General features: G+C 39.9%; 1 protein-coding gene across 1 annotated transcript in view; it reads left to right on the plus strand.

Annotated features, from left to right (window-relative positions):
• Positions 1-19,832, plus strand: part of nkain2 (sodium/potassium transporting ATPase interacting 2) — a gene marked incomplete at its 3' end in the record, with an annotated part of 182,799 nt that overhangs the window by 96,351 nt on the left and 66,616 nt on the right. The window lies entirely within an intron of this gene.

Here is a 19,832-nt window from a genome sequence, read left to right on the forward strand (position 1 = left end):
GGCGGGCTTTAATCGATGATGGACAGATTATCTGCGGTTACGTAATCAACACGTCATCAAAGAGCGGTTGGGTTGAATTGGTTTTCAACAAAGATGACTGCAGCTGGAGAATTGAGATGTTTAGATTCCGCTATCGCGTCTGTTATAAAAGAAATCGACAGCGCATTAATTTTAAAAGACGAACAGAGAACCGCAATCAAGGCATTTGTCGATCGGAAAGATGTGTTTGCCGTCCTTCCTACGGGATTTGGCAAAAGTTAAATTTATCAGCTGGCTCCGATGGACACTAAGAAGATGGGACGCAATTAAGGGATGGGCTCACGATCTCTTTTCTCTGAAGCCTCAGATGAACACGTTTCTTCAGCCTGGTCTCTTTCGTCGTCTTTCCATTTTTTAAAATCAGTCAAGTCGCTTTGCAACCGTGTTATAAAGTTAAGACAGGGCTGACAAATGTGAGAAGATTTATTTGCTTTATTGTCGAGATCTGGTTCGTATATACATACACATTTTGTATTTCTCTCAAAAATGCTATTCGTGCTTGTAAGTACTGCGCGAATTCTTAAATTATTTTTACAACAACGGCAAAGATTGTTTACACTCATTATTTACTACTTCTTCCAGCGTGCGTGCAGTTGAGCTCTGTTGACAACTATGCGTCGCTCAACATGCGTTGCTCTGATTGGTTGTAGGTCTATCCAATTGAGTGCAGAGTTTTTTTTTTCCTGGTTCGGTTAAGACACGCCTCATAATCAAAGCCCTATAGAGCAGTATCAGACTCACATTCTGACTAGAATATGAGTATGACGCAGTCAGGCTACTATTTTATAGTATTACTCTATATATAATACATATACAATGTTAACTTAAACTGATTCGAAAAAATTTATGTTATCTTGCAGTTCACAAATTAGCAAGTTTTTATTCTAGTAATTTTGTAGTGTTTTTCCATTACAGTTACAGCACTAACCAACATAAACCAGTCTGGAAAGTCATGCATGCGGAGAAGCCTGCCTGCCATGCTTTATCAGTTGAGGAAAGGATGGAGTGATTTGTCAGGGCTTGACCAGTGGATGTGCAGGCTACCACTTGTCATTTCCCAACATGCTTTTAGCCACTCAGAGTGAGATGTGTCAGCAGCTTGAGACTAAAACAGGCACCAAAGGCTCAGTATGCAATCAAAGCCCCAGACCACCCATCCCTCTCATGGGGACCAGGAAGCTGGGTGGTAAAAACAGGAAGCTGCATACATCAGAATCCCAGGGGAGGCAACATTTGAACAGAGAGTAGTTCCTCCACATGCTGTAATATGATGAAATGTGCGTTCACCACTGCAGACCATAGAGGTGTAGAGAGCATAAGCAGTAAAAAAAATCACTTTGTGTTCTCAGAGATAAGTCTTGAAGGAAGTGCAGGCATGTTCAACCTTGAGCAGCAGTGCTTTGTTGAAAATGCAGGGGCATTAGGTGATCACACAAGGATGTCTTTTCACATTTTTCAAAGCTTTATTCTTCTGAAAGTAGAAGTGAGGAAATGAATCTGGCTTTCGTAGTCTTTGATAAACCTTCACATCTGATTCACTCCATGCATCCTTTGTTTCACAGTAGACTCGCTGATCAACATCCTCTTGTGGTGTAACCTGTTTCGGTCGGCCATCACTCAACCAACGCAGTGAACTGTTAATAGCAAATTTAATTCTCCCACGCATTTGAACTTTTGAAGAGATGTGTGACGGAAATTGCAATGGGCTAGTTAAATTGTTTAATTCTAATTCAAGTATTCAGAATGAGGCTTTTAGAGGAGCTGTTGACCTTTGTGTGGACGGATCAAGGAGTGTCATTAAGGTGATCTAATTTAACCTATATTAAATGTGTGCCGTTTATGGTGGCTGTATGAAATTAATGTTGATTTGGTATTTTGTAGAGTTAAATTTTTGTCAAATGGATGCATTAATTTGAGATGGAATTAATCTAATAATATATATTCAAATGGTTTCAGCAGTCGTAGAGTGGTGGGGTTTTTATATAGTTATATTGTTTGTATAATTTATTCCAGCTGGGATTAGAGATGGTCATTTTTGAATGAGTTTTTGTTTAATTTTAATTCAAATTTATTCAATTAAGTTTTTTTATGTGCTTTTGTCATTTTTATTAGTTGTTTTATTCATATTTATTGTATCTACTGTAGTTTAAGGTGGGGTTATTTGAGCATCCAAAACAGCCCAATACAGCAACATTGTCTCAACCAATGATGTGAGTTTGGGGCGGGGTTATCTGTTTGGCTGACCAATAGGAAATGAAGGAAGAATTCAATAAACTTTTGTCATTTTATTTGGTGCCACTAGTGACAGAAATTGCTCATTTCACCTTTAAGGATTTAATTATTTCACCAAAGAGTTTTGATACAAATGTTTAATTGTAATATTGAAATCTTTGACTTTATATTTGCAAATCTGAGCACAGACGCTGTGAAACACTAGGGGGAGTTCAACTTACACAACAACTGTGTTTTGTGGGCCTGAAAAACACAAACTTTTGAAAACGGCTTTCAAAGTGCAGGATAATGTTACCGCCTCCCTGTAAACTACTGAAATGCTAACTTGTGAAAACAGTGACGTCACGTGCATATGTATTATGTGTTCTGTCTATAGGTGCGCAGTGACATCGCCAACTACTGGCCTGGTAGCAGAATACAGCGTTTTTAGTCGTTTTCACGGGTCATTGTGACAATGTTGCCGTCTGTACGTGAATCACTTAAAAAACGCGAATGAAAAACGTTTCCGTTCTGATTACATTATTGTCTTGTAAACGAACCCTTTCTTTTCTCAAAAGACACATTTGAGAAGCAGACTTCTCCATTTAATCTCATTGCTGTCTAGGAGAAACAAGTGAGAAATTAAAGTATCTCATTTGTGATGTGTCTTTACTGTGGGATCTTAGCTGATCGAGTGTGTGCTAAACAAATGAATGGTAATCAGCCTTCATTGAAGGTGATTTGTGTGTGTGTGTGCACGTGTTAGATTGTTTGTATGCCTGGTTGTGTAAGTCTCACTATTTCTCTCTCCATCTCTCTCTTTCTTGCTCTTCCACTGTTCTTTTTTCTCTGTGCCCCATTACACATGCAGAGCAATTAGTTCATTGACTGTGAAACACAAGGGCTTGTTCTAAAGGTCAAGCTTAATTCGCAATTGCTTGGAAGAATAGCTTTTTCTTTCCAGGCAGCAAAAATAACTGTAATTAAACCTAAAATCTCAATAGTATTTATTTATTTATTTATTAATCATCTTATTATGTAGAAGAAATATTGGTCTAATAATAATTTTTCCTCATTTTCTTTTATTCGGTGCAGAAGGTTTGACCAAAGCGCCCCTGGGTGTGGTATTAAGAGACTTGAATGGTTTATTGGTTTCTGCAGTGTCCACCGTGGAATGTCTTCATTTTCTTGTCATGGAACATTAAAGATATCAGTAGCCTACCTGTTGTGCCTCACATTTTCTGTGAATCGGTCGAATTTTTCACAGAGCAATTTGTATAGTGCCAGGAAAAGTGTTTGACTGGAGGGCTTTTCCTAAATGGTTTATTTCAAAGGATATTGAAAATACATTATGTAGTTGTTATATTTTCAGAATTAGCCAGATTTAAATGTAGATCAAATATGACTGGGAAAAAAACTCCTTAGCTACAGACCTAGAACATGTTTGGGCCAACACTGGACAAAGAAAGAAAGCAGTCAGCCAAGCGGCAAAAAATAAATTAAACTCCAACAGCTGTTCATATTTTTGCCATAAATCTGTTGCACAGGCTCTGTCAAACACCTCCAAGCTCTGGAGGCTGAACAGACAGGGAAAAGCTGGAGTTTTTCAGATCAGCCTATTTTAAACATGATTACGCTCATGTTTTGTGTCTGGGTTTTTGGAGAACTGTGTTGAAAGCAACATCAAAGAAACATTATTACGACAAATAACATTGTCATTTAGCTACCTGAAGAAATATATGATTTTTTTTTAACGTAGGGATTTTATTTTGTTTCCTTTATCGAATTGAAATGATTACATTATTATTAATTATTGTTAAATTTATATTATATTATATTATATTATTATGGGGTTTTGATCTGTAGATAATTTCATGAATGAAAGGATCCGTTGAGTGCTATGAAACAACAGAAATCCAGATTTGCTTGATCAAGATCATTTTGACACACCTTTCAGTTTTATCAAAGGCTTTGATCAAATAAATAGATATTTAGTATGTTAACAAGTAAAGATGCGCAACTGACATTCAATTCAGTTCTTCTTAAGTATGTGTATCCAGTATTTCACCAGTGAAATGCGAGTTATGAAAGTAAATTTGTACTCTTGGGTTAAATAGATATATGCAAAAAAAAAAAATCACTGCAGACTAAAGCTCTGCATGCATGTTACTGATACAAATGAGCAAACAATCTCAGATATCTGATTTTTTGTCACCATTGGTTTCTTGTCATTTGCTTTATATAGTAAGAACATGTCAATTTCTGTACGGAGTCGTTTTCTTAGACCCCCTGTTTTTCTTCAGTCAGGCGCAGTAAGCTTGAAGCGTGCACTCATTAGGACTGTGCCACATGTTCTGGATCTGTTGCACTGACTGTGTTTACATGCACAAGAATGATCTGATTTTTATCAGAATGTGGTCATATTAAAATCATGTGAACTGCTGGATGTTCCCTCCCGAGAAGGCGCAACCTCGCAACTTGGTGAGGAGAAGGAGGAGGCTTAGAGGGAGGGTGTGGAAATGGAGCAGGGATGGTAACAGGAGATGGCGAAGGGATGGTGATGGCAGGTGGTGGAGGAATGGTGACAGACGGACAACGAGACCCCAGCGGCTATGATGGTATCCGTCTGAAGGCATAGACCCAGAGGGAGGGAGGAGCCAAGGTGGAGTGAAGGCTGACGTCAACTGGGGGACGACCGGCGGAGGTGGAGCAGAGTGACACGGCAACGAGTGTCTGAAGTAGAGCAAGATTACCCATGGACTGAGGCGATGCCTGTGTGATGGAGGACCAAGGCATACCGGAAGGGAAGGAGGACCCCGCTGCAGCCATAGGGGTTAGCCGCAAGGCCATGCCGGAGGTGATGTGACGATTGACCAAGGGGGAGCCGGTGGGACGAGGAAACCCGGTAGAGTCGAAAGGCCGAGGGTGTCTGGTGGAGCCGAAGGTGGGAGGAAGCCAACAGGTCAACGGGGCAAGACGGGAGGCAGAGCCACAAGATCCACTCGCTCAGGCACTGATGGAGGTTGCTCGACGTCACAGCATTGGCATTACTGGAGATGGTGAAGGGCAGCAAACTTCCAGCAGAGGCAGGACTGGAGGACTGGCTAAGAAGGGTGGTGACGGAGGCAGATGGAGACTTGAAAGGGGTGAAGATAATAATGCATTGACCATGAAGATGTTTGTGCTGTCTAAAAACAGAGATGAACGTTCAGAAGGAACAGATAAAAAGTTAAAATAATCCATGGTGCTGTCTAGGAACAGCGATGAATTCGAAGGGGGTGGGAGAGGAGTCCATTTCAGTCCATTTCCACCAGTATACCCTCGGAGCTCACACCCCTGGTCAGACTCACTGGGGGGGGGGGGGGGGGGGGGGGGGGATCCTCTTCCGGGGCGAGGGTCAGCGGTGTCCCTTTTAATCTTCGGGCTCTGGCCCTCTTGCGGCAGGTGGTAGCTCTCCGTCTGAGGGGGACACACGCGGTTCCTCCGTGGTCCGGCTGTGTTCTGGACCGGGGTAGACACTACCCAGACACCGGATGATGGGCCACCCTCCATTTTAATCCAGAGTTCCCAGACAAGGTCTATGGGTTGGTGGTAGCCAATCGTTATCTAGAACAAAGACTTCAGGGTCTCGTCGTCGAAGGGGCAGGTGATGGCAAAACGACAGAATCCCTCCGTGAAAACAAAAACATCAACAACCTTTTGGGTAATCGCTGCAAACCTTGCAGCATAATCCATATTTGGCCGGTCGATCTGTCACAAGACGAGGATGATGAAGTTGAAGGTAGACAAGATTCAATACAAAGTGATTTTAAACCGACTGACGGTTTAACAGTGCGCGTGTGAAACATGGGGGTAAACATGCAAACATCGACCGACAACCAAAGACTAAAACAGTGGAACTAAATACACAGAGATAATGAAATGATAATGAACAGGTGTGATGATTAGATGAGTGTCCATGACAATTGATGACTGCCGGAAAAATCAAACAAAAGAACACATGTGACTGATGAAACAAACTGAAAGTCCATGAAAACCATCTAACTGAACTGTGACAGATAATGCATGATAATGAATGATTGAGTTTCTGTCCAAAAATAATAAAATATATCATAAGGTATAGAATATGCATGCCAGTTTATACGTATTTGTATATGTATTAAAGAATATTCCAATAGATATGAATCATGTAACTGTCTTTCAGGATAAAGGTAAATTGTGTGTGTGTCTGCATAAAGTACCAGAATCTGCACCAGAATGTGCATAAAGTAAACATGGTCAGTTGTTCATTAATTTGCTCTGCTTTGGTATTGTGCTTCCCTGTTTGTCTGGCTCAGTTTTGTGTCTTAGGGGATTTAAAGAAAAAATAAAGACTTAATGACATTGAGCTCTCCCCCATTGAGACAAGTGTCCCTAACCCCCCCTAGACTCTTAACATATGTTTATAATTTGGCTGTAATAAGCGTGTTAAGCTGAAATGGTTCTGCATTTATGTGTTCCAGCTGTTCTGGGGAATTGTATTGATGAAGGTCATGGAAGTGTGTTTGCCCAGGTTTATTTACACCTTATGGTGTGTCAGGAACCTAATTAAATGTGTCATCTTTTTATGTCAAATTTTTTATATTTCAAAATTGAAACTAAATCAGCCAGTAGGTGGCGGCATGTCACTGAATCATCCATTCAATCGATTAATTCAAAACGTTTGATTCATTTAGGAATGAAGCAAGTGAGTGGCTGTGTCTGAGATCGCATTCTCCCTTGAGTATATACTTATTTTGAATAAGTAATTACTTAACGCCCACTAAAAAGAATGTTCTGTATAGTATGAATGTGTGTAGTATGAATGTAATCCGGACATACTATGTCCTCCATGTTGTCATTATCATGTGACCTATACCACCGTCAGTTACGTCGCTTCACTTCCATTTATAAATCCTCTCCCGTGGCCTCATGGGATAGTGAAGTGTCCATCTGATGCACACTTATTTCGCATACTCTTTTATGAGTACTGTGAGTTCGGACATACTTCTTTTGTCAAATACTATTTTTCATATAGTATACTATATAGTAGGGAAGTATTCGGATGCAGCCACTTTCTTTATGAATGGGTCATTGAATCATTGACTCACCTGATTCGTTCAAAAAGGCAGATCCATTACTCACTGCTGTGTGTTTGCTCGGAGATGTGCAGCGGCTCAGAAGTGACTTTTATGAAATAGAGCAATATTGTGCCTAAAATGTAAATGTAATTAAACTGTTGTATAAAATCAACAGTACATTTGCAATTGAGCTGATATTTGGGGAAAACAGTGTGATATTGATGGTCTTGCTCATGTGATATTGCTTAACTATATCATATACTGTATTTTAAATATTAAAAACAAGGCCGTTGGTCCTCTTAGCTGCACAAAAAAAAAAAAAAAAAATGTTGGAGTCCCATCATACAAATTTTTCAGATTCTTTGTTCAGCTGAACTGCTCATGAATGGTAACTCAGCTGGAGCTGACATCTCACACTCTTTTTTGGATCTCTTTGTATTGTTTTCCAGCTCTTTTGATAAAGCTTAGCGCTCAGTATAATGGGTGTGTTTCCGTGTCCAATATTCTCTGTCTGTGTTTTCTGAGAGGAGTGACTGCAAAAAATCAGAATATTTTTATGTGATCTTTCTTAGTTTAAATGATGCAACTGAATTTCAACCCTGTTTCTTTCTCTCTTTATCCTTCAGCTCTCATTTTCACCGTTTCCCCTTTTTATTTATGTGGTTCAAAGGCTGCAAACTTGTACAACTACCTTTTTTTTCACTTCTATCTACACTCATTTTTCCTTTGGATGATGCCACTGGCCTGGAACAGTGGATATTCAGTCTTTGCTCGGTCCGGAATAGAAACTGGGCGCCCATGACTCCCCAGAGGGCACCTTACCAGGTGAGGTCATGGAGATGGCAGCAGTTAAAGATCACCCATCTGGGACCCAGCAGCTGTAGCTTGCTTGACATTTACTGTGAACCCAGTGCATATGTCTTCCTGTCCACTGGTGCCCTTGACAGAAACCACACTGATGAGCAAAACTAGTCATTAGCCAGAGTCCTCCCAGATGTTTGCTTACCCTATGAAAAGCAGCCTAGACTAGCTAAACTGCTGTAAAAAAACAACAACATGTCTATAGTGGCTTGCTGGTTTAAAATGGATTACTTAGTCTCCCAACCCGGCAAAACTGCGGTTTATCTGGCTTAGCTGGAGGGCCAGCTAACAAGTGCCCTCTAAATTCAGCAAAACTGACTAGCCTGACCTTGGCAGGTTTTAGTCATAATTATTAAAAGATGTATTTAGAAATATTTTAAAGTAATAAATCATATAATACTATAATATGTCTTTAAAAAAAATTATTTGATATAGGCTACTACCATTCAAAACTTTGGGGTCAATACAATTTTGCATTTAATTTTAATGCTTTTATTTAAGGACATGTTAAATAGATCAAAAGTGACCGTAAATACATTATTTTAAATGTTTAAAATTGTAATAATATTTCACAATATTGCTATATGTTATATTTAAGCTTGTGACTATCTTAAATGTCCAGTTAAAATGCATCTTATTGACTAGTACTGTATTTGGTATGATTTGGCCACTTTGATGCTGGTTTTGACTGCTTAAGCTCCTCTAGCTTGAGCCAGTAACAAACTTAGACCATTTTGAAATTTAAAGGGGTAAAATATTTAAATTTAAAATATTATGCCCTCTCACGGAGACTTGATTTTGTTTTTGGGGTGTGCTCGAATTTGCTTTCATGCTTGATTGTTCAAAAACACATTGTTTTTCACATATTTTACATTACAGCTCCTCTCTCCCCAGTCTGGCCCGAATGCTTAGTTTAGTTTCGCTTTCGATGAAGCCCCTCCTTCCTAAATACGAAATGTGATGTGATTGGTTAGCTGGCGCAGTTTGTTGTGATTGGCAGCACTTAGTGTGTGTTCGGGACACATTCAACCCCTCCATAACTGAGAGTTCTTCTCTAGTGTAAATGTTAAAGATGGCGTTGATTTCAAACCAATTCGAGCCTGATTCAGACCCTGACAATGTTAATAAACACGAGGAGCATCCAGAACGGATTTGATGCACAGACTTTGCAAGCACGGATTTTTTGCGTATTCTGCGGGTGGGGATTATTTAAATGAGTAACATTATGACTTCACAAAGGCCGGAAAAACGCATTGTAGTCCAAACGAGCCGTTCGTAGTTCTTGAAAAATGAACTACCCTTTGGAGTGGACTTTGAGCTTTGTAACCTTGCAGATCTTTTTATGCTCAAAGTCAACAGCAACATTACTCTAGGCTGGTTCTACCAGACTCTCATACATTTCATTTGTACAAAGAGTCTGGCCTCTCTCCATTGACAAGCGTTAACTTCCTTGAAGGCGGGTACTCTGTAGAAGTTTAAAACTATTGGATCTGCCCAGAGCCACTCTGGATCAGGCACGTGCAGAGGGGGGGGGGGCTTTGGGTGCTCGAGCCCCTGCCCTTTTTCAAAATTAATCAAAAGTGCCCTTCTCAAACAAATATCATTGATAATATTGTGGTGAATAAAACAAAATGCATTTGCTTATAATTTACATGACAATGTGTACAAGACTAAAGTAGCCTAAATTCACGTTTTTTTTTACGTTTCTGTGAGTCTGAGGTGTCGTTGCTATAACGCGTTGCTATGGGTTGCGTCACTTGCGTCAAGTTGTGCGTGTCGTGCTCGGTCTTGACTGACAGTCTCCATTTTCGAGGCTGTGGGCGGCAGGCATAACCGTAGCAAAAGTTATGCGTTTTAAAATAAAAATGTACAAGTCAGTGTACACGTAGATATCACAGTCTGCTTGGGAACCGATGCTCTCGAGCGTCTTTCAGTGAGTATGGCTCGAAGCCTCGACCGCAGAAAAAAAAAGAAGAAGCTTTTTTTATTTATTTTTTATAATAAAAGGTTGCGTGTCGATTCAATTAAAAATCCACATAACACATATTTTAAAATATTACTTAATTCGCTGAAGCCTGTTTGTCATGCATAATACACCGACCAATCGTCATCTGGCACAAGAAGTTAAAATATCATTGGACGGTAATTTATAAATAAATCATTTGAAAATTACATAGACAGACGAATTTACATTGAAGTGATCTGAATCTCCGTCGTTGACCTAATGGATGTTAATTGACTACAAACCAGCACCAAAAGTAACATTAATGGTAAGTATAGTATTCAAGTCACTTGTATTTAGTCTATATTGATACACCGTTTACCATTATGAAACTATCATAGTTTGTTAAATGAAGCCCAGGCCTACTGCAGGCCTATTATGTGAAGTGTAGGCTGCCTGACAACAACACGCGAAATGGTGACTTTATTATTTTAACATTTTTGCACACACACATTACTATTTTTTTTTTAAAGAAGTCCCATTATGCGCTTTAAGCCTGCATTTATTTGATCAAAAATACAGAAAACAAACTACAATTTAAAATAATGGTTTTCTATTTTAACCCTTATGTGCTGTTGGGGCTGTTTTCAGCCACTATGGGGTATTTTTGAGTCTTAATTTGGCCATAACTTTTTCTGTGTTTCAGCAAATGGAATGATTTTTGGTGACAAATCTTATTTTGGCACATATTTTAGGAAAATGCTTTGAAATTTTTCAAAAACTTAACAGTACACCCTGGGCAAATTCACTACCCTTTCGTTATGTTCGTGGCTGAAAACAGCCACTACTTTAAACTGCTGTAAAAATTGATCAGATAAATATTTTTTTACAATTTTTTTTGCATAAATCTATTAATCAACATCAGCCCTGTTCAAAACTACTAAATGTTTAAAAAAAAATCAAGATTTTAACTCTTTAATTGCCAAATTCATAAATTATGTCACTGATTTGGGGGGAGAAAAAACACAAAATGACATATTTTCAATATAAAATGTGATTGTGGACTGGATTTTTTTTTACCTTTTATCACAGTCTTGGACATGTCAAAGATTAGAAACAACATTGGTTTTGATGCATTGTTAGTTTTTGTGCAGCATCAGATTTTAACTTTTTCTCCCTCATTTACTGTTCGTGGCTGTTTTTGCCCCATTGACTTCCATTATAACCACATTTTTTGATTGCAAAGCCATGACACCATAAAATCATGCATTTTTGATTGTTGGTGGTTTTCCCTGTTGGGAAGAGGTAAAATTTGTAATTTTTACTGTTGATAACCAGGTGGCACCATTAACCCTTTATATAGGCCTGTGCAAAAAAAAGCTTAGTTTCTGGCTTTTTACATGGAGTTATATGGAGTATAATAGCATAATAAAGTGTGTGTGTGTGTGTGTGTGTGTGTGTGTGTGTGTGTGTGTGTGTGTGTGTGTGTGTGTGTGTGTGTGTGTGTGTGTGCATGTGAGAGTGTGAGAGAGAACTCACCTTGTTGTGTCTGAGAAAATCAAAATATGCACCTCAGTAGTTACATGGAGTAAACAAAAACAAAGTAAGTGTATTTATGCATCTGCCTTTTGATGGTGAGAAATGCAGACTAAACAAAAACAAAGCAAGTGGATCTTTATCACATGCATGCAAGCCTGCTTGTCATTTGATGGTGAGAAGAGCAGCAAGCAACATGAGAAAGGGCTTGACTTGTAGTGAAGTTTTAGAGATGATCATGCCCGACCCCTCCAGCGAGCTGCAGGATGTATTGTCTTCTCCCTCTGACTCCACAGACTCAGGAGAGTCAGATCCTGATTTGGATGTGGCACCCTCATCATCCTCTCTAGCTTCCACTGAAGGCGAGGGGGATTCGGAGGATCCTGGGTCTGGGTGGATTGGGAGAAACGGCGAAGTTTGGTTTTCCACCAACGCGGAGACAACTCCCTTTCTTCAGCCTGCCAGAGTCGACTCCAGGGCCGACGAGATTATTGACCTCATTGTCAGCATGACCAACCTCCAAAACGCAGAGCTCTGCTGATTTCTTGAATCTTGAGAGGGACATGGTGGCTCTAAAAATCGCACGACCACTGCGATCATCCCACAGGCAACGTGTGGACTCCCCTCTGGACCTGTAGATGCCGGCCAAAATCAGTAGCCCCATGTAGGCACGGAGATCTGTGGAGTCCACCCCGGTCCAGTTTCTCATTGTGTGGCGCCCGTAAAAAACAGATTGAACACAGAATCGATGTTCTGGACCCTTGCGATGGCATAGCGCGTCGGCCATGAAGTCATGCCTCTGGCAGGCTGAAGAAAGGGAGTTGTCTCCGCGTTGGTGGAAAACCAAACTTCGCCGTTTCTCCCAATCCACCCAGACCCAGGATCCTCCGAATCCCCCTCGCCTTCAGTGGAAGCTAGAGAGGATGATGAGGGTGCCACATCCAAATCATGGTCTGCCTCTCCTGAGTCTGTGGAGTCAGAGGGAGAAGACAATACATCCTGCAGCTCGCTGGAGGGTCAGGCTGCAGAATCATCTCTAGAACTTCACTGCAAGTCAAGCCCTTTCTCATGTTGCTTGCTGCTCTTCTCACCATCAAATGACCAGCAGGCTTGCAAGCATGTGATAAACGTCCACTTGCTTTGTTTTTGTTTAGTCTGCATTTCTCACCATCAAAAGGCAGCAGATGCATAAATACACTTACTTTGTTACCATGTAGTTCTGAGAGCTGAGGTGCATATTTTGATTTTCTCAGACGCATCAAGGTGAGTTCTCACACACACACACACACACACACACACACACACACACACACACACACACACACACACACACACACACACACACACACACACTTTATTATGCTATTATACTCCATATAACTCCATGTAAAAAGCCAGAGACTAAGCTTTTTTTTGCACAGGCCTATCTAAAGGGTTAATGGTGCCACCTGGTTATCAACAGTAAAAAATACTAATTTTACCTCTTCCCAACAGGGAAAACCACCAACAATCAAAAATGCATGATTTTATGGTGTCATGGCTTTGCAATAAAAAAATGTGGTTATAATGGAAGTCAATGGGGCAAAAACAGCCACGAACAGTAAATGAGGGAGAAAAAGTTAAAATCTGATGCTGCACAAAAACTAACAATGCATCAAAACCAATGTTGTTTCTAATCTTTGACATGTCCAAGACTGTGATAAAAGGTAAAAAAAAATCCAGTCCACAATCACATTTTATATTGAAAATATGTCATTTTGTGTTTTTTTCCCCCCCAAATCAGTGACATAATTTATGAATTTGGCAATTAAAGAGTTAAAATCTTGATTTTTTTAAAAACATTTAGTAGTTTTGAACAGGGCTGAGGTTGATTAATAGATTTATGCAAAAAAAAATTGTAAAAAAATATTTATCTGATCAATTTTTACAGCAGTTTAAAGTAGTGGCTGTTTTCAGCCACGAACATAACGAAAGGATGGGAATTTGAACAATGCACAAGGGTTAATATAGGCTACTTTAAAAATATTATTTTGTTTCTGTGATGCAAAGCACACACACACATATATATAAATATAAAATATAAAAAGGGGCATATATATATATATATATGCCCCTTTTTAGATTTGAGCCCCTGCCCCTGAGGAACTCTCTGCACGTCTCTGCTCTGGATCTGCCATAACCAATCGCTAACGTTTGGTCGTGACGTATGACGACTTAAACTAGCGCACAACCTCAACGTCATCGCTCTCAGCCACTCTTTCTGTTCGCCGATTGGACTAAAAAATCGACCGGAGAAAACCAAAGAATATACCACAATCCCAGACAAAGTACTGAAGGAAAATTAAAATTGAGCGGAAGTACGTAGGAGGGCGGAGCCAGGCTAACATTACACACTAACTGAAGATGAAAAAGTGACCCCTTTAAGATGATCCAAACTGCTCTAAGATGTTTGTTTTTTGTTTTTCCCGAAAAGGGTTCATCCAAGTTTCTGCTACACGTTATCAAACACAACACCTGCTAACTTACGTGTGGTGTCTGCAGCTCCAAGAAGGGAGATCAGATGTTCAGAGTTAAGCAACATATAGCTGCAAGTAAATCGATAACTGCCGAGCAGACACATCTCAGCTTATAACCTCTCTTTCATTAGCATGACGCAGCTATTTATGTTTGTTTTTGGGTTAACCAAGTCTCAGCAAGCAGCACAGTCTCTCTTTGTCCCACTCATCACTGCAGTTTCCTTTCTTTCACATGGCATTTTGTGTAAATGAGTGGAGCTCCATGGGAAACGGACATGCCACACATTAGCATAATATCCTCATTGTGTGTGCATGTGGCGGGCCGTGTGCCTCATCTGTGCATCTCCTGCATTCATTTCAAGGGTGGAAAATAACAATAATCCCCAAGGAATTTAATACCACAGCCTTGGCCATGAGGTAAGAGAGAGAGAGAGAGAGAGAGAGAGAGAGAGAGAGAGAGAGAGAGAGAGAGAGAGAGAGAGAGAGAGAGAGAGAGAGAGAGAGAGAGTGAGAGAGAGAGAGAGAGAGAGAGAGAGAGAGAGAGAGAGAGAGAGAGAGAGAGAAAGAGAGAGAGAAAGAGAGAGAAAGAAAGAGAGTAATTCTAGCAAGCTGTGCGTAAATGTATGGAAATGATCCAAGACTCTCTGATAGACCACCTACACCTCACATTCAACCAAATCTTATTACAGTTTTCGAGGCTAAATTAAGCCAGTGCTCCAAAAAATAAATAACATTGAGTTGCCTGTAATGCTTGATCAAGTAACTGAGAGACACACCGCAGTCTGTGCCAATTTTCGACTTGCTTGAGAGGCAGTTTAGCAAACCTGGACTGTTCTCCAGGGGGTTCAAGGCCATTATTTTGCAATCATCATTGTTATACAGTCAAATTTGATTTGAACGTCAAATTGGGACTCCATGTTCCCTGAGGCGGTATAGTGGGCCGTCATTTTAGCGCCTCAGTTTTTCTACTTGCTTAATATGTCCTTAGAGGTGTAATTAACTTGCAGTGGCTGAGCAATTGAGCTGATTATAGATAAATATAAGTTGGCCATTATGGGGTTAATCAGGGATACCATAGTGCTTCGGAATTAATGCTGTTCGTGTTCGGACAAAGACCATTTGACTCTACGGTTAAATTAGCTATCTTAAATCACTTTTGTCTAGCAATAATGATGTTGCATCAGAAGTAAGAGTAAAGACGTTTACAATGATGCAAAAAAAAAAATTTCACATGCAGTTATTTTGAACTTTGTATTCATCAAAGAATCCTGAAAAAAGCATCATGACACAACTGTTTTCAACATTGATTATAATGAGAAATGTTTCTTGAGAAGCAAACCTTATTAGAATGATTTCTGAAGGATCATGTGACACTGAAGACTGCAATGATGCTGAAAATTTTTCAACATTTCATGTCCAACAATAATTCATGTGCATGTATTGAAAACACACTACCGTATACTGTTCAAATATTTGGAGCTGGTAAGATTACAAGGCTGCATTTATTTGAATAAAAATGCAGAAAAACATTAATATCGTGAAATATTGTTACAATATAAAATAACACATTTCTGTTTTAATATACGTGACCCGTGCTGGCAAAATGAGTCGCAATGAGCACATTTTCAAAAAAGAGTTATTGTTTTCACATTATATTATTTAAAAAGGAGATTTCATAAATATTATTTCTTAATAATTATTTACTTATTTTGTGTCCATCATAATTGATTAAATTATAAGCTGAGTTTGAATGCATCTAGAATTTGTAAAGCCTTTTTATCTGTTCTTTCATCTGTCTTTTCTTAGCAAATATTGATGTTTAATTGTAAATTAATTCATCTGCATATGTACCGTAATTCAGTTGATTAAGATTTTTTAATTGATGTAAAATGCTACGAACTTGCGAAGCAAAGATTTTCTTACTAACATTCTTATCAATCCACATCCATCAAATAGTCATGATTAATAATATCTGTCAACTAGTCCAGTCATTAATCTGTCCTAATACCGTTTTCTTTGTTTAATCATTGTCCAGTTGAGACTATTAAGAAGCTGTTCTCCTCACTTCTCGTCTTAGCTGCGCAGACGAGACAAGCCATGTGATCCCTCCTCGTTCAAGCAGGGCCCGAACGCCCCCCCCATCACATCCCCTCAGTGACAGTTCCTCTCCTGGGGCCGGGACATGTGCTCCACTCTTCTCATTCATTATCTTTGCACACTTCCACCAGTCCGCACCAGAATGCCAATTGCACAAAGGAGTGATTGATTACCTTTGTCATAACAATAGCGTGGACTCGGATGACTTACGTGCTCACTATGTCATTGGGTTACGGATGGTTAGCCTTTGTTCTGAATATGAAATCTGTTGATTTTGTGATTTTGCCACATTAGGTGTGAATGTTAGATGTATTCTAGGCACAAACACTCTGTTATGGATTCCATGGAAATCAATGAGAGACTTGGCAGCCTGAAATTTTCATGAGAAACAGTGTTAAAATTAGCTCTCTTTTTTTTTTTTTCTTAAACTGACTTTGACAGCACAAAATTTTGCTATCGGGCTGGCAAGTGGATTTCAATCTGTGGAATGAAACCTATAATTGCCGTAACATCCAGACATTCATTTGGCTCGTGTAAGGAGATGGATATCGCTTATTCAAGGGTTGTTATATAAATTTAGCAAAGTACACCGAATGAAATCTGAGCTGTTCGTTCTTTCTACATCTCTTGTCTTGGTGATGTGGTAATGTTTCATAAAGAAAGACTGACAGCATTCATCATCATAACCTCCATTTGACTCTTTGCTAGCATGTCAGCAGCAGTATGTTCCAGTGAGTATTATATTTACCCCTAGTTTCACAGACAAAGTCCCAGACTAAAATACATTTTTAGTGTTTTAACTGAAAGCAACTTGCACTGACATATCTTAAAATATGTCAGTGCCATTGTTTTGTCTCAAGAGGCACATTTATAAAACCTAATTGAACTAAGGCCTAATCCTGGGTTAGTCTAAACCCTCTCTATGAAACCAGGCTATATTATGTATATATAGCTTGAGAGAGAGTATGTTTGTACTGTATATATATAGCCTACTGTAGTCTATGGTATGGCCATGTGCATGCTGTTCTGATCCAGGCTTAATGACTTCCCATAACACACTCTGATGGTTAAACCTCCACCATGTGAGTGGATTTTGGTATTGCAATTAAATGCAAATGATCCTGACACTGGAGGCTTTGGATCAGAACATTTGCATCCTCCTGCAAAGAGATGACCCTCTCTCCCTTCGGAGAGGTCGGCTCAGAGTCCGGCATCGACTGGCATTATTTCTCCCTCAGTAAATGCCTTTGTCACTTTAAAGTGAAACTCCTTCCAGCGGTACGGAGTCAGGACTCAGAGGCACTGGGGAAATTAAAAGCAGCAGCAGAAGCCGTTACACCATGCGATTGATGATCCAGGTTCAGGTTCGCGGATCTCCGGCTAAACCTGCTCTCGATCCCACAGGCTCGGGCTAGACGCACTGTATTATTTGTTAGCAAGTTTATCCTCGTGTAAAATTTACAAAAACCATTCAACATTCGCACGTGCCGTTTTGAATGATTTGCAAACAAGTGTTGTTTTGATTTGAGGGTTCAAGTGAGGAGCTACTGGTGTGTTAGCATGACTTGCTGGATATTGTATTGTCTTTTGAGCACACACTGTATGTTTAAGCACGGATGCTTAAAGCCATTTTTAACCATTGACGGTGGAGACGCTTCTCAAGCTAAAAGTTAAACATTAAAGTTGCTCGCAAACACATAAGCAACGCACGCACGCACGCACACACACACACACACACGTGTTTGTTTTGATATACTTGTGAGGACATTCCATAGGCGCGTGTGCGTGTGTGTATGTGTGTGTGTGTGTGTGTGTGTGTGTGTGATACCCAACATTTCTGGATGATTGTCCTCTTCATACCTCATTGTTTTTTTTATGTATATATACAAAAATAATAATAATAATAATTATGTATATATATATATATAATATAGCATAAATTTATCATGGATCAAAAACGCACCAGGTCACTTTTGAATTTGTACTACTATCTTCTTTTGAAGTGAACCAATATGAATCTCTTCATGAATCATAGATTTAAAGTGACCATACTCATAATTTGGATGCAATCTGTATATAATCTAACTCAAAACATGTGATATTTCTTTCATTTTCAGCCTTTTAAACTCATTAATTTGTTTTTATGGCTTCATTTTATCTAGCAGCACAAAGCCTGACAGGGGCCGAGAAAGCAAAAGCGTTGCGTTTACCCCCCTCTCTTTCTTTGTGCGGCTGTGATTCCATTAAAACAGGGTGCACAGCTCGCCTCGCGCCAGTGCTACTCAGGCAGCAAACCAAATTGTTTGCCTTTGTGTCATTTCCGGCCGGTTGGGCTTGTTGGATACGCTCGGCCCCTGTCACTTTGTCTGCGGCGCAAATGGTCCCGGCACACTCCCCTGCCTCCCTATAGAAGCGCGCTGACCTCACCGCCTTGGGGTCCAACTTGGCTCTGCAGGGTGCAGCATGGCCCAGACGCCCTCTTGTTCTCCATCTCTATGCCAGGCACACCAGAGCCCTTCATTTGTGGCTTCTGGGGCTTATTCATTTGGCCTATCACAGAGAGACAGGTTTAGGGGGGGGCGATATATGTGTGTGTATGTGTGTGTGTGGCATATGGTTAGGGGGTAGCTCTCCATTTCCCATCTTGCACCTGCTCCACGGAAGGTGATTGGAGGAGGGATGCACAATACTTCAGGCAGTTCAGATCAGCGAAATGAACCAAACCACAAACTCTTTCGCTAACACACACATACACACACCCCCAGGCCCCCAGCTAACTCATTTCCCAATTATTTGTAGGTCAGCAGTGTTAGTAGCATGATTGTGTAGCCATTTTACCATTATTCTCATAAGGTCTCCCATGGCAGCAATTTGGATGTAAGTGGGGTTAGGGGAGGGGGCGTAATGGCAGTCACACAAAACCCGCCAGTTTCGCGTATTCCATTTGCCTGTTTTACCAGGTCACTTTAACACTAACTTGATGAACATAAGATGTTTTCTTTTCATGCAAACAGCTGTCGTCTTTAAGGGGTTCATCAACTACAATAAAGCACATGGAAATGAATGCATGCCTTGCTAGGGGTGGGTGATATGACCAAAATCTTATTACATGAAATGAGACATTTTATTTCATGATAACCAATTGTGTTTACATGGATGCTCCACATGGAATTTTGACATAATTGTGTGTATATTTGACCATTCAGGCTCAGTAAGCCAAAAAAGAAAACTGAATTTGGATTGCACTGAGGATTGAATGCATTACTCCATTTAGTTATTTTTTCACAGCGTGTTGTGCCTAATAACTCCTTGAAACATCATGTACGTCCCACTCTTTATTTTCTCATTCATGAATGTTTCTGTATCACTGTAAGGTGTTAATAACTTAAAAGGGTTAAACATTTTAATAATTTACTCACCCTCATGACATTCCAAACCCGTAAGACTTTTGTTCATCTTCGAAACACAAATGATAACAAAAGATATTTTAAAGAAATAGGAGAGATTTCTGTCCCTCCATTGACAGTCCAT

The sequence above is a fragment of the Phoxinus phoxinus genome (genome assembly GCF_949152265.1).
Source record: "Phoxinus phoxinus genome assembly, chromosome: 16".
NCBI classification, from domain to species: Eukaryota; Metazoa; Chordata; class Actinopteri; order Cypriniformes; family Leuciscidae; genus Phoxinus; species Phoxinus phoxinus.